Below are 13546 nucleotides of genomic sequence, written 5' to 3'. Positions count from 1 at the left end.
TCTGTTTAGGGATGGACTGCTTGGCCAGCCTCGGCTGTTTCAAGCAAGGAGCTTCCACCCCGCATGGACCAGGCAACTTCTGGGCCTGCCACCTAGCGGGAGGCCCTTCGCCCTACCCAGCAGAGCGAAGGCCGAGCTGCCCCAGCAGCTCATGCTCCCAAGTGCTCTGAGTGGAAGGGGTTGGGTGGCACCAGGCCCTCGGATGCTGGTGCTCGGCAGGTTCGTAGGCCCTGTGCACCACACCCAGCACATTTCCACAGCAGCTCGGAACAACTGTTCCAAGGGATGCCGCCGCCACCAGGCTCTGGCACCCCTGCGTCTTGCTCAAGCTACACCTTGGCCTGTCACTCCCTTCCGGGGGAGCCAGCTGGACCCACCAGTGCCCATGCGACCGCACCTCTCCACCCCTCCAGCGAGCCCTCCCACCCAGGCGTGTGGGCTCCTTCCAATAGCAGGTTCCCAAGAGGGAGGGGTGTGTGAAGGTTGCCGGTCGGGGAGATGGGCACGCGGCTCCCAAAACCCACCCCGTCAGCAGGTGCGGCTACCTGGTTGATCCTTCCAGTAGCATATGCCTGTCTCAAAGATTAAGTCATGCACGTGTAATACACACGGCTGGTACAGTGAAAATCGGAATAGCTAATTAAATCAGTTATGGTACCTTTGATTGCTCAAACTTTTACTTGGGTAACTGTGGTAATTCTAGAGCTAATACATGCTGGCGAGCGCTGACCTCCCGGGATGTGTGCATTTATCAGACCATGGCCGCTTTGGTGACTCTAGATAACCTCGGGCCGATCGCATGTCCCCGTGATGGCAACAATACATTCGGATGTCTGCCCTATCAACTTTCGATGGTACTTTCTGTGCCTACCGACCACGGATAACTGGGAATCAGGGTTCGATTCCTGAGAGGGAGCCTGAGAAACGGCTACCACATCCAAGGATGGCAGCAGGCATGCAAATTACCCACTCCCGACTTAGAGAGTTAGTGATGAAAAATAACAATACAGGACTCTTTCGAGGCCCTGCAATTGGAATGAATACACTTTAAATCCTTTAACAAGGATCCATTGGAGGGCACGTCTGGTGCAAGCAGCTGTGGTAATTCCAGCTCCAATAGCCTATATTAAATTGCTGCAGATAAAAAGCTCATAGTTGGACCTTGGGATCGAGCTGGTGGTCCCCTGCGAGGCGAGCTACTGCCTGTCCCAGCCCCTGCCTCTCAGCGCTCCCTTGATGCTCTTGACTGAGTGTCCTGGGAGTCTGAGGTGTTTTCTTTGAAAAAATTAGAGTGTTGAAAGCAGGCCGGTTACTTGAATACTTCAGCTAGGAATAATGGAATAGGACTCCGGTTCTATTTTGTTGGTTTTCGGAACTGGGGGTATGATTCGGAGGGACGGCCGGGCATTCATATTGTGCCGCTAGAGGTAAAATTCTTGGACCGGCGCAAGATGAACCAAAGCGAAAGTATCTTTCAAAAATGTTCATTAATCACGAACGAAAGTCAGAGGTTCAAAGATGATCAGATACTGTTGTAGTTCCGACCATAAACAATGCCAACTAGCGATCCAGCGGCATTATTCCCATGATCCGGCGAGCAGGTTGCGGGAAAACAAAGTCCTTGGGTTCCGAGGGGAGTATGGTTGCAAAGCTGAAACTTAAAGGCATTGACGGAAGGGCACCACCAGGAGTGGAGCCTGCAGCTTAATCTGACTCAACATGGGAAACCTCACCCAGCCCGGACACGGAAAGGATTGACAGATTGATAGCTCGTTCTCAATTGTGTGGGTGGTGGTGCATGGCAGTTGGTGGAGCGATTTGTCTGGTTAATTCCAATAACTAATGAAACTCATCCATGCTAATTAGTTACGTGACCCCCAGCGGTCAGCGTCCAACTTCTTAGAGTGACAAGTGACTTTCAGCCACATGCGATCGAGCAATAACAGGTCTGTGATGCCCATAGATGTGCGGGGCTGCACGAGCGCTACACTGACCGGATCAGCGTGATAGGGATTGGGGATTGCAATTATTTCCCATGAACGAGACATTCCCAGTGCGGGTCATAAGCTCATTTTGAGTAAGTCCCTGCCCTTTGTACACACCGCCCTTTGCACCTACCGATTGGATGGTTTAGTGAGGTCCTTGGAATGACCCTGGCGGAGCGGCAATCAGACAATCAAACTTGACTATCTAGAGGAAGTAAAAGTCATGACAAGGTTTCCGTAGGCGAACCTGCGGAAGGATCATTAATGGCGGAGCGGCCTGAGCGACCAACGGCGTCGGCCCAAAGTCGTCGCTGCCTCCTGCAAGCACACCGTATGTACTGGGCCCGGCCCTGCCCGGGTGCACCCTAGCCGATGGTGTGGTCCCGTCCGTGGCTGCATGGGGGGGCCTCGGTAGGTCTTCCTCTGCCGGGGAGGATCCAACCGACTGAGGGACATGGGACGGGGCAGCACACAGCCCCTGTCCCTTTCTCTTGGAGGGGCGCAGCAGTGGGCTCTCCCGAGACAGAACCCATGATCACCCGCCACGAACCCCGCAGTGGAGGAAACTGAATGGCAGTACCTCTCTGGCTGGGATCACGCCCACCCTAAAAATGCCCTGCTGCCCTGGGCCCTCCCGTGCCCGAGTCTCGGCCTGTCCAGGCTTCGAGCCAATGTGTAGCAGCCATTCTTGTGCAGCAGGGTAGCCTGGAAGAGAAGGAGCCAAGGGCCTGCGAGGGGACCCCCGGCTGTACTCGGTGGGAAGTATGTGGGATGGGGAGCTGCCTGGCTCTCCCCTTCCAGTGCCTCCGACCTGGGCAAGGGTGGGGTGGGTTTCCCACTAACCCGTTGGCACTGTTTGGGGCTGCCTGGTGACAGATGGCTGACGTGCAGGCTGGGTAACCCTCCTTCGTTGCCAGGTACCCAGTTTGACCCGGTCCCGTGCAGCCAGGCCAAGGGGTTTGAAGACTCGTGTGGTCCCTCCCAGCTACCCCGGGAGGCACTGGTGACTGCGGGGCAGATGCCTGCTACTGTTGCTTTGGAAGCCCCCTTCCTTGCCCGCGGGTGGGTGGTGGGGACTCCCGGGCCAAGCGCCTGCTAATATTTTTTTCCTCCCAATAGTGCAGTCTGACTCAGAAGGGAAAGCCTTGAACAGGGCGCCCGGACTGTCTCACTGCACGGGCGGTGGACGGATTGCATTGCCTTCCTCCCGCCTCTCCTGTGCCTGCAGGTGGGCGAACATTTTCGAGAATTGCGAGAATTAGTGTGAATTGCAGGACACATTGATCATCAACACTTCAAATGCACCTTGTTGCCCTGGGTTCCTCCTGGGGCTATAAGTGGTACAAAAGGGGGTGGTGATGGACGGAGCATCTGAATCAATCAAACACTCAAACCCAGTCAAAAGATCTGGATTTAATCCATCACCGTTCTTTAGCCCACTCTGCCACCCCAGTTCAGACATGGCTATATGCAAATCAGTCTGACCCTGTGCCTCATGGGAACCGTCTAGCCCGAACTGCCAAGCCATGTCTTCCCTGGACTGGAAACAAGCTTCGAGGACCGGTGGTGATGGACGGAGCATCTGAATCAATCAAACACTCACACCCAGTCAAAAGATCCGGTGACTTCTATGCCCCGGGCCCGTCCTGGGGCACCTGGCTGCATGCTGTGCGTGACTGTCTGTGGTGTCTCACCAGCTGCCCACTCGCATGTGCCTTAGGCTCCCACATCCTATGCTGGCTTCCCGGGGAGGGCGAACCCTGGCGGCTCCGCCCGACACTTCAGCATTTTTTTTCCGACTACAACCTCAGATCAGACATGGCGACCTGCTTAATTTAAGAATATTACTAAGCGGAGGAAAGGAAATGAACCAAGATTACCCTAGTAACGGCGAGGGAAGAGCCCAGCGCCGAATCCCCACCTGGCGGCGGCGCTGGATATGTGGCATACAGAAGATCAACTCCCCGGCGTCGCTCAGGGGGTCCAAGTCCTTCTGATTGAAGCTCACCCCTGCGGACAGTGTTAGGCCTGTAGCGGCCCCCGGCGTGCCGGGAGCAGGTCTTCTCGGACTCGGGTTGCTTGGAAATGCAATCTAAACGAGTGGTAAACTCTATCTTGTGCTAAATACGGGCACTAGACTGATAGCCAACAAGTACCGTAAGGGAAAGTTGAAAAGAACTTTGAAGGGAGTGTTCAAGAGGGCGTGAAATTGTTGAGAGGTAAATGGGTGGGGTAAGTGCAGTCCACGTGGAGGATTCAACACAGTGGGAAGGTCGGTGCCCGGGAGTTCCGGATCCCCTCCGAGGGACCAGTGCCAGGCCCTACCTGGCCCAGCAGGGCGTATTCCCTCCATGGCCGTGCGCCTCAATCAGCTCTGGGTCAGCTTGGAATGCTTCGGGTTGCAGGTGGGCCCCCGCTTTGGCGGAGGGTGTTACAGCCCCCATGGCAGCAGCTGCACCGTGTTTGCGGGCCGAGAGAAATTCGACCGCTTCTGCACCCTCCCCTGGGTACCTGCACCTGGCCGCCCCTTGGGGCACAATGGGGCATGGAAGGAGGCACAGGACCCCTGCGCGGAGCGGACTGTGGCGGACTGTGCCAGTGCCCCTCGATGCGTCGCACCGCCAGGTGGGGCTGCCCATTCTGGGCACCAGGGGTCTGCTGCGATGTTGGTTACCCACCCGATCCGTCTTGAAACACGAACCTAGGACTCTAACATGTGAGCGACTCGGAGGGCTGAGCGAAACCCTGTGGCACAATTAAGGTGAGGGCCGGCTGAGGTGGGATCCTGCCACGCTTCCCGCGACAGGCACACCACCGGCCCATCTCATCCACTCTGTCGGGGAGGTGTAGCATGAGCGTGCATGATAGGACCTGAAGGATGGTGAACTATGCCTGGGCAGGGCAAAGCCAGATCCTGGAGGAAACTCTGGTGGAGGTCCATAGCAGCCCTGGCTTGCAAAGGTCGTCCGATCTGGAAATATGGGCGAAAGAATAATCGAACCATCTAGTAGCTGGTTCCCTCCGAAGTTTCTCTCAGGATAGCTGGCGCTCAGAGCCCCCAGTTTTATCTGGCAAAGCGAATGGTTAGAGGTCTTTCGGGCCGCAACGATCTCAACCTATTCTCAAACTGTAAATAAGCCCAGCTCGCTGGTGTGGAGTCGGGCATGGAATGCGAGCACCTAGAGGGCCACCTTTGGTAAGCAGAACTGGCGCTGCGGGATGAACCGAACGCCGGGTTTAGGCGCCCAATGCTGACACTCATCAGACCCCAGAAAAGGTGTTGGTTTTTATAGACAGCAGGATGGTGGCTATGGAAGTCAGAATCCGCTAAGCAGTGTATAACAACTCACCTGCCAAATCAACTAGCCCTGAAAATGAATGCTGCTGGAGTGTCGGGCTCATACCCAGTCATCCCTGAGAACTGCGGGGGCTAAGCCTCGATGATTAGGAGGGCTGCTGCGTTGCACACAGATGCCCGGAGCAAAGGCCCAGGTGGAGCTGCTGCAGGTGCAGATCTTGGTGGTAGCAGCAAATATTCAAATGAGAACTTTGAAGGCCAAAGTGGAGAAGGGTTCCATGTGAACAGCAGTTCGGGACAGTCGGTCCTAAGAGATGGGCAAGCGCCGTTCAGAAGGGATGGGTGATGGCCTCCATTGGCCTTGGCCGATCGAAAGGGAGTCGGGTTCAGATCCCCGAACCCGGAGTGGCAAAAACGGGTGCCCTCGCAGCATCCAGTGCTGTAAAGCAAACGATCCTGGAGAAGCCAGTGGGAACCCCGGGGAGAGTTCTCTTTTCTTTGCGAAGGGCAGGGCGCCCTGGAATGGGTACGCCCCGAGATTGGGACCCGAGCCTTGGAAAGCGCCACGGTTCTGGCAGCGTCCATTGAGTTCTCGCTGGTCCTTAAAAATCTAGGGGGAGATGTTGTAAATCTCGCACCGGGCCATACTCATATCCGCAGCAGGTCTCCAAGGTGAACAGCCTCTGGCATGTTGGAACAATGTAGGTAAGGGAAGTTGTCATGTCAGATTCGTAACTTCGGGATAAGGATTGGCTCTAAAGGTTGGGCCAGTTGGGCTGGGGCGCGAAGCTGGCTGGGTGCGTGCCGCAGCTGGATGATGCGCCTCCCTCAGGGGCGGCGCCAATTCTGGACACGATCCGGGCCCTTCCTGTGGATCGCCCCAGCTGCGGTGGTCACCTCTCCCCGTGCCCCCTCCCTGGCGGGAGTTCCGCCTCGGCCGGTGCCTAGCAGCTGACTTAGAACTGGTGCAGACCAGTGGAATCCAGCTGTTTAATTAAAACAAATTATCACGAAGGCCCGAGGCGGGTGTTGACGCGATGTGATTTTTGCCCAGTGCTCTGAATGTCAAAGTGAAGAAATTCAAAGAAGCGCGGGTAAACTATGACTCTCTTAAGGTAGCCAAATGCCTTGTCATCTAATTAGTGATGCCCATGAATGGATGAACGAGTTTACCACTGTACCTACCTACTATCTAGCAAAACCACAGCCAAGGGAACGGGCTTGGTAGAATCAGCGGGGAGAGAAGTCCCCGTTGAGCTTGACTCTAGTGTGGCACTGTGAAGAGACATGAGAGGTGTAGGATAAGTTGGGCCCTCGGGCCGCCGGTGAAATACCACTACTCTTATTGTTTTCTTACTTACCTGGTGAGGTGAGGGGGCGAGCCCTGTGGGGCTTTTGCTTCCGGCTCCGGGGGCAGTGGCAGTTGGGGAGTTTGACTGGGGTGGTACACCTGCCAAACGATAACGCAGGTGTCCTAAGGTGAGCTCAGGGAGGACAGAAACCTCCTGTGGAGCAGAAGGGCAACAGCTCGCTTGATCCCGATTTTCAGTATGAATACAGACCTTGAGAGCTGGGCCTCCCAAACCTTTTTACTTTTTGGATTTCAAGCAGGAGGTGTCAGAAAAGTTACCACAGGGATAAATGGCTTGTGGTGGGCAAGCTTTCATAGCGACGTCGCTTTTTGATCCTTCAATGTTGGCTCTTCCTATCATTGTGAAGGAGGATTCACCAAGCGTTGGATTGTTCACCCACTAATAGGGAACATGAGCTGGGTTTAGACCGTTGTGGGACAGGTTAGTTTTATACTACTGATGATGTCTTGTTGCAATAGTAATCCTGCTCAGTACGAGAGGAACCGCAGGTTCAGACATTTGGTGTATGTGCTTGGCTGAGGAGCCAATGGGGCAAAGCTACTATCTGTGAGATTATGGCTGAATGCCTCTAAGTCAGAATCCCCCCTAAACCGGAATAATACTGCAGTGCTGTGGAGCTGCGGTTGGCATGGGATAGCCGGCCTCTCTCAAGGGGCCTGTGCATAGAGCTGCTCGCTTGGAGACTGGAGCACGGAGCACGGATGGAACGTGGTCGCCTCCATCGCCCTTAGTGCATCGCATGTTCGTGGGGCACCTGGTGCTAAATCATTCATAGATTACCTGATTCTGAGTCAGGGTTTTGTAAGTAGTAGAGCAGCTAACTTGCTGTGATCTATTGAAAGTCATCCTCTTAGCCAAGCTTTTGTCTTTCTGTGCATGGGTGCTTGCGGAAGGCCTCCTCCACCACACCCAGGGGTGGGTCCCTCTGCTGCTTGGGCGGCGGGAGGGATGCAGTGGGGGTGATGTGGGCTTGCGGGAGGCCAACTCCACCATTGCCCTCCGGCACGGGCCTCCCCCTCCCGTCCCCACACTACCGGGGTGCGGGGATATGGGCCACCACCCCTTACGGGTCAGCAGGGTGACCAGATGGCCTGGGCCAGCCGGGCCCCAGTTCCCCCTGCTCCCAAACAAGTCGAGCAGGGAGATGAGCAGCCTCAGGGAAGGAGCCTCCAGATCAGTGGCCTCGGAGCACCTGGCCACCCGTGCCGTCGTTGGATGGCAAGGGTGACTGGGTCCGGCTGCCTCAGGCCATCTGGGTGCTGGGTCATCCCAGGCCATCTGGTTGCCTGGCTGCGCGACCAGATGACCCTGCAGGGCAGGCGACTAGATGACCTTGTGGGTCGGGTGACCAGATTGCCCTGCAGGCCTGGTGACCAGATGGCCCTGCGGGCTGTGTGACCAGATGGCCAGCCTGCTGGCCGGCGGGGCTCCCTCCAACTTTTGTCCTTCCCCAAGGTTCTGTTAATAGTCGAGGAAAATAGGCTCCCGGGCAGGCGGGCGGGGAGAGGACGTGACCTGGGCTTAACCCTCCTTGGTTCCAGCCGAGGGTCCGGGCGCTGGGGGTGAGGGTGTAGGAGTCCCCCGGTCCTGCAAGCCATCGGAGGCTCTGGGCACTGGGGACAGGGGTCCAGCAGGTCACAAGGAGGCTCTCCCCAGCCTGGCTGCGATCTTAAGAGCAGGGACCGGGCCAGGGATCGGGGGTGACTGGCTAACTATGCCACCCTTATGTTACTACTGAACATATTTGGTGTTGTGTTAGTCTCTCCATGACTCTGGAAAAAAAGATACATTTGCTACTTACGTCATCACTACGAGTTGTGTGGACTGAATCACTTTGTGTTGTAATAATATTCTACATGATTACAAATATTATCTGGTGCCTTTCTACACACAGTATTACTCGATTCTGGTATCCCAAGGGTGATGACAGGTGAGATTCTTCACCAGGTAGTAGTAGGTGAAATTCTACACCTAGTCATATTGCACTTTACAGGTTGCAGCTGAAGCTGCCTGAGATTTGGAAATAGCACAGAAAACTCCATTTGTTAGGAGCAGGTAGTAAATCATGGTGATTGGAGAAATACCTGTAACATTTATATGTGAAAGTGTAAGCAACGCAAAATGCCAAACTCACAGCTAGTCTGTCAGGATATAAGACTAAAGCATACAACAAAACAATTACGATTCATGACTGTTGCATCATATGCCTTCATAGTACACTGGCTTATTTTGATAAATAAGGAATACCCAAAGGTACTGATGAATGCAAGTAGGCAGGCAAGACTATAAAAATGCTGGTCGCGCATCTTTTGGCAAACTTGATATCAGATTCCTGTGGGAAAAAGACAAAAAAAAATTCCTCATTCTCACAGCTTCCGAATGAAGGTCCTGCAAGTACAAGAGCAGCAGCAACAAGAGGATGCAGCAGTCTCCAGAGGCATTTCTAGCTCCAATGTAGAGAAGAAAGACCAAGCTCATCAACCGAGGTCTACCCCCTCTGAACATACCCATAGCCTACACCTTCACATATCGGCTGGACACGGAGAGCATCAAGCACTTGCTGACTTACTTTGGGGATCCAATGGAACACAATATAGGATTGTTGGACTGGGCCCTTTTTGCAGGATCACCCTCATATTTTTGCCTCCTGTTGCTGAACCCGTTTTTGTTAGCATTATGACGCTGTACAATTTACCACTGCTAACCAGTGCTCCAGTGCTTGTGCTCTCTCCTTCAAGCATGGAAAGATTGGCCTACACCTAATTGGCACATTTAATTTACTTGTAAGTCTCTGGTATGCGTGCCCAGGGCTTGTAAATTAAATGTTACTAGTGTTACTGCAGCACTCATTGTGCCACCCATTGGAGTAGCCTTTTAACACATATCTCAGGCCTGCTACAACACCAAGTAGTGCAGTTTTAAACTGCCATTTCAATCTGGTAAAATACATCTTTTGCCAGGCCTAAAGCTTATTTTTTAATACTTACAAGTCACCTCTAATTTAGGCCCTTAAGACTCATAGGTCAGGGTGCATTTTATGTAAAAAGTAGGAAATGAGGGCGTGGTCTGGCCATGATCGATGATGGCCAACTGATATGTGAGCTCCGCTCAGGGACGGACTCCGGAGGGAGGCTGTGGCCTTTTTGGAACAACTGGGGTCACATCTTTGATGTCCTTTGGGGTGTTATGAACTCCCACAGCTAACAATCCGCAACCTGGCACGGCAGGAGACCGTAGGCAGGAGTGCGCCCGCGGAAATGGACAAACGCATTGGGCCTAGAGGCATGCAGGAAGCCTCAGCTAATGCGTAGTCAGATGACACTGCCCACTAGTTACGACCACGGAACCCCAGGGGCCGCAGGAACACAACACATCAAGCCCAGCAGGCAGTGGTCACACAGCTGAGTACCCAAATGCACCGGGGACAATCACTGCACAGCCTTCATCCTGAGAAGGTGCCTCTGAAGACCCCTGCTACTACCCGGCAGCCTGTTCAGGCCACATCAAGCCGTCCACAAACCATTGATAACTGGCATATCACGGAGTGAACCAGTAACGTAGCACAGGATCCCCTGCACCCGTCCCGCCAAGGACTTGTGATTTAGTACTGCCGATGCACCATACTGGCAGAGGAGCATCCCAGTAAGCGGATGTGTGCACTGAGCCTAGAGGCAGGAACAAAGCCTTGTGTAATATGGCCACAAAGGGTACCATCCCTCCCACAGAGGCTCCCCCCCAGACTGCATCAATCTCTGCACAGAGAGAAACCATGGACCACATTTTGCTAGAAATCTTTGCAGTCAACTAATGGACACTAATATCTACTCCCTAGCGGCAGAAGCGAAGTCGATCAGAGCAGACATTGCGTTGTTCCACAAACAAGCGGAGGGATTGGACCAAAGACTGAAAATGGTAGTGGGACGCCTAGAATCCATACAAAGCAGGGATCAGGAACTTCTACTCCTCCGTAGCAAGGTAGTTGACTTGGAATACTGCAGCAGGAGAGATAACGTCCATTTTCTTGGATCCCCGTAGAAGATCGAAGGCTTAAATGTCAAAGCATTTCTCGGCGACATCCTCCCGAAGCTAGTCAGCAACTCTTTGGGCCTACCGCTGGAATTACAACGCAACCACCGTATCAGCCCCCCTGCAAAAATCCTGCCACATGCCCAAGACACCTCATTGCTTGCTTCCTTCTACAAGAGCAGGGAAGGCAACTACTGGCAGCAGGGCACACCCAAGGCTCGTTTCAGTACAAAGGATACGACATACGCAGACTTCTCCAGAGAGACTAATGAACGCTGCAAGGCAATCCTCTCTGAGACCCTGACTCCAGCAAAGGAATATCAAATACAGCCTCTTCGAGCCTGCCCGCTTCCGTATCACTAAAGATGTGGACTCCAGGGACATCTACGATCCGGAGGATCTGCGCATATTACTGAGCTGCAAAGAGCCACAGTCCATGGACACCCAAAATTCAATACGGGAGCAGACACAAGCTGACCTCTCTTCTCAAGCATTGGATATCAGAATGCAGAGCACCAGTGGTTCAAGACATAGGGGCAGGGACCTTGAGAAATCCACACGCACCCACGAGGACAAGGCCTCGGCCTTCCAAACTGTTGCAGTCTTCATGCAAGAACAAGCAAGAGACAAATCCCGTTCTCCTTTAAAACCTTCCTCGATTGCAGACTGAACTCGAGGGCCTTGGCTGAGATCACCTCACCCCCACCCCCTATCCAGAACCAAAACAGGACAGGGACTCTATATTGAGAAGACGGCAGCCCTCCAGGCGACGGACAGCTGAGTATCACCCAACCACTATGTTATATTATGTTATAACACTATGTTATACTATACTATATGTAACATGTTTGAATAGTTATATATGCAAGGTATGTTCCTCGCTGTTGTAGCTCATATATCTTATATCCTTCCCCATATGATATGTTTGGAATTATCACCAAAGGCCCTATCTTATGAGAAGGCTACGCCTGTCATCCCCCACGCCACAAGGTGTGCTCACCATGCTGATATGCTTCCTCTGGGTGCCCCCCACACTCCAGGCAGTCGCCCCTCCCTCCTTTCACTTCCTCTCCCTCCCACCACCTACACTGCAAACCCCTCAGTCCATGTAGTGCAGCTGTCCTCTGCTTTGTCCAGCCCCACGCCTCTGTTCTATCGCCCCGTCCTCTGGATGAGTCCCTCACCCTGGAGTGGCCCTCCAGGGAGTCTAGACCTGCAGTGGAAAGTTAAGGATACCCAGCTCTGCATAGCAGCTGACAACCCTCCCCTCCTACTTATCACTCCCCAATGCCCTCCTTCATTTCCCTGTGGCTCACCCCCAGTGTTACAGATCCATATCACACATACAGCAGGTTCTGGTTGTTCCGATGCCAACCAGCCAAACACCGAAGAGTGAAGAACGTCCCAATCCCCTACCCTCGCCGTGACCCCCAAGACCCACAAATAAATCCGGGTGGTGGAGAACACGCCACCGGGAGAAGGTGGGTAAACAAAACAAGGGAACCCAAGGTCTTGGGAAACACAACTCATCTCCTCCAGCTTCCCGGCAGCTGACTGCTCGAACCAGACGAGACCGCTATAAAAGAAAAAGGGGACAAGATTAGACACACCCCACAGACAATACCAGTGCCAAGTACACACACGAACCACCGACCTCCCTGCTTACCCCAGTTAACAAACGGGAGTAGCTTGATACGAAACAGGAAATACTCCACTGAAATCGTATTGGTTCTTTTTTGGTGTAACCCCGGACCAACCTCGCCCCCTCGGAAACACAGAGAATGTCAAAGGGGGTGGAATTAACAAAAGAAAAGATAAAGAAGGGATAGGGGAAAAAAGGCGTTTGGGGAATTTGAAAGACACCCAAAAAAACCCTGGACTTTAAAAGAACACGAAGGTAGCAAAAAAAATGGCCGTTATTCAGCTCCTTCGTGAAACCACCCAAAAGATACACAACAAGATGGTTTGCGTACACAAAAGAAAAAAATAACGGGACGTCAGAATTCAAAGGAAACGCAGCGGCGAATCCCAAAGCGTCACCGAAATACCAAAACTGGTCCCCGATGTGGGTTCAGTAATGCCCAAAGTTATCAGAAACAGGGAAAAAGGGGAATCGAAATCCAGCCCTCCGAAGGACAGCTGGAATTGAGCTCAATGAAAAGGGAACAAGGTAGAAAAACAGGAACTGGAAACACACGGCAAGGGACCATACAAGAAACCAAGCACTGGTTTCCTGCGGGCAAGCCCTTTTAAAGCAAGCCCGAGGGACCGTCCATAAATTCGCATATGCACTTGGCACTTTATGCTAAAACCAGTGACCGGGGAACTAGACAGAAGGCACCTGCCCCCCATGAAACCCAACAGTACCCCCCATGAAAGCCTTCTCACCGGCCTTGGTTTGCCAGTGTGCAGGCGATGGAACAGACGTACCAACCGGGCAGCATGCACCCGACTCGCTGGAACCCAAGAACGATCCTCTGGGGATACCCCTTCCAGTCTATAAGGTAGTACAACCGTCTCCTCATCCACTTAGAATCCAACACAGTATTAACCTCATACTCCACGTTATCATCAATCAAAACAGGAGGAGGTGGTGGCAACTCTTGAGTGGTGGTGACATAAGGCTTCAACAAAGAGGTATGAAACACAGGATGAATGCTATACTCAACCGGTAAGGTCAACATAATCGCTACTGGATTCACCACCTTCTGGACAGAAAAGGGACCCACAAACCGAGGCTGCAATTTCCTCGGTCCCGGCAACCTCAGGTTTTTTGTTGCTAGCCAAACCCTATCCCCAACTGCATACAGGGGAGCTGGTCTGCCTGTACCTTCATGACCTTCTTAGCCTCAAACAGCTGCTGT

At 53.3% G+C, this 13546-nt stretch overlaps 1 non-coding gene and 1 pseudogene across 1 annotated transcript; both read left to right on the top strand.

The window, feature by feature from the left end:
- Positions 1–542: 542 nt before the first annotated feature.
- Positions 543–2249, top strand: LOC147665023 (18S ribosomal RNA; annotated as a pseudogene).
- Positions 2250–3787: 1538 nt separating this feature from the next.
- Positions 3788–7522, top strand: LOC147665022 (28S ribosomal RNA). The gene has a single exon (XR_015305065.1). It is a non-coding gene; the product is annotated as a 28S ribosomal RNA (ribosomal RNA).
- The last annotated feature ends 6024 nt before the right edge of the window (positions 7523–13546 follow it).

The sequence above is a fragment of the Lissotriton vulgaris genome, unplaced genomic scaffold, assembly GCF_964263255.1.
Source record: "Lissotriton vulgaris unplaced genomic scaffold, aLisVul1.2 SCAFFOLD_884, whole genome shotgun sequence".
NCBI lineage: Eukaryota > Metazoa > Chordata > Amphibia > Caudata > Salamandridae > Lissotriton > Lissotriton vulgaris.
Note: the sequence above shows the minus strand (reverse complement) of the source record. Positions and strands in the feature narration are given on the sequence as shown.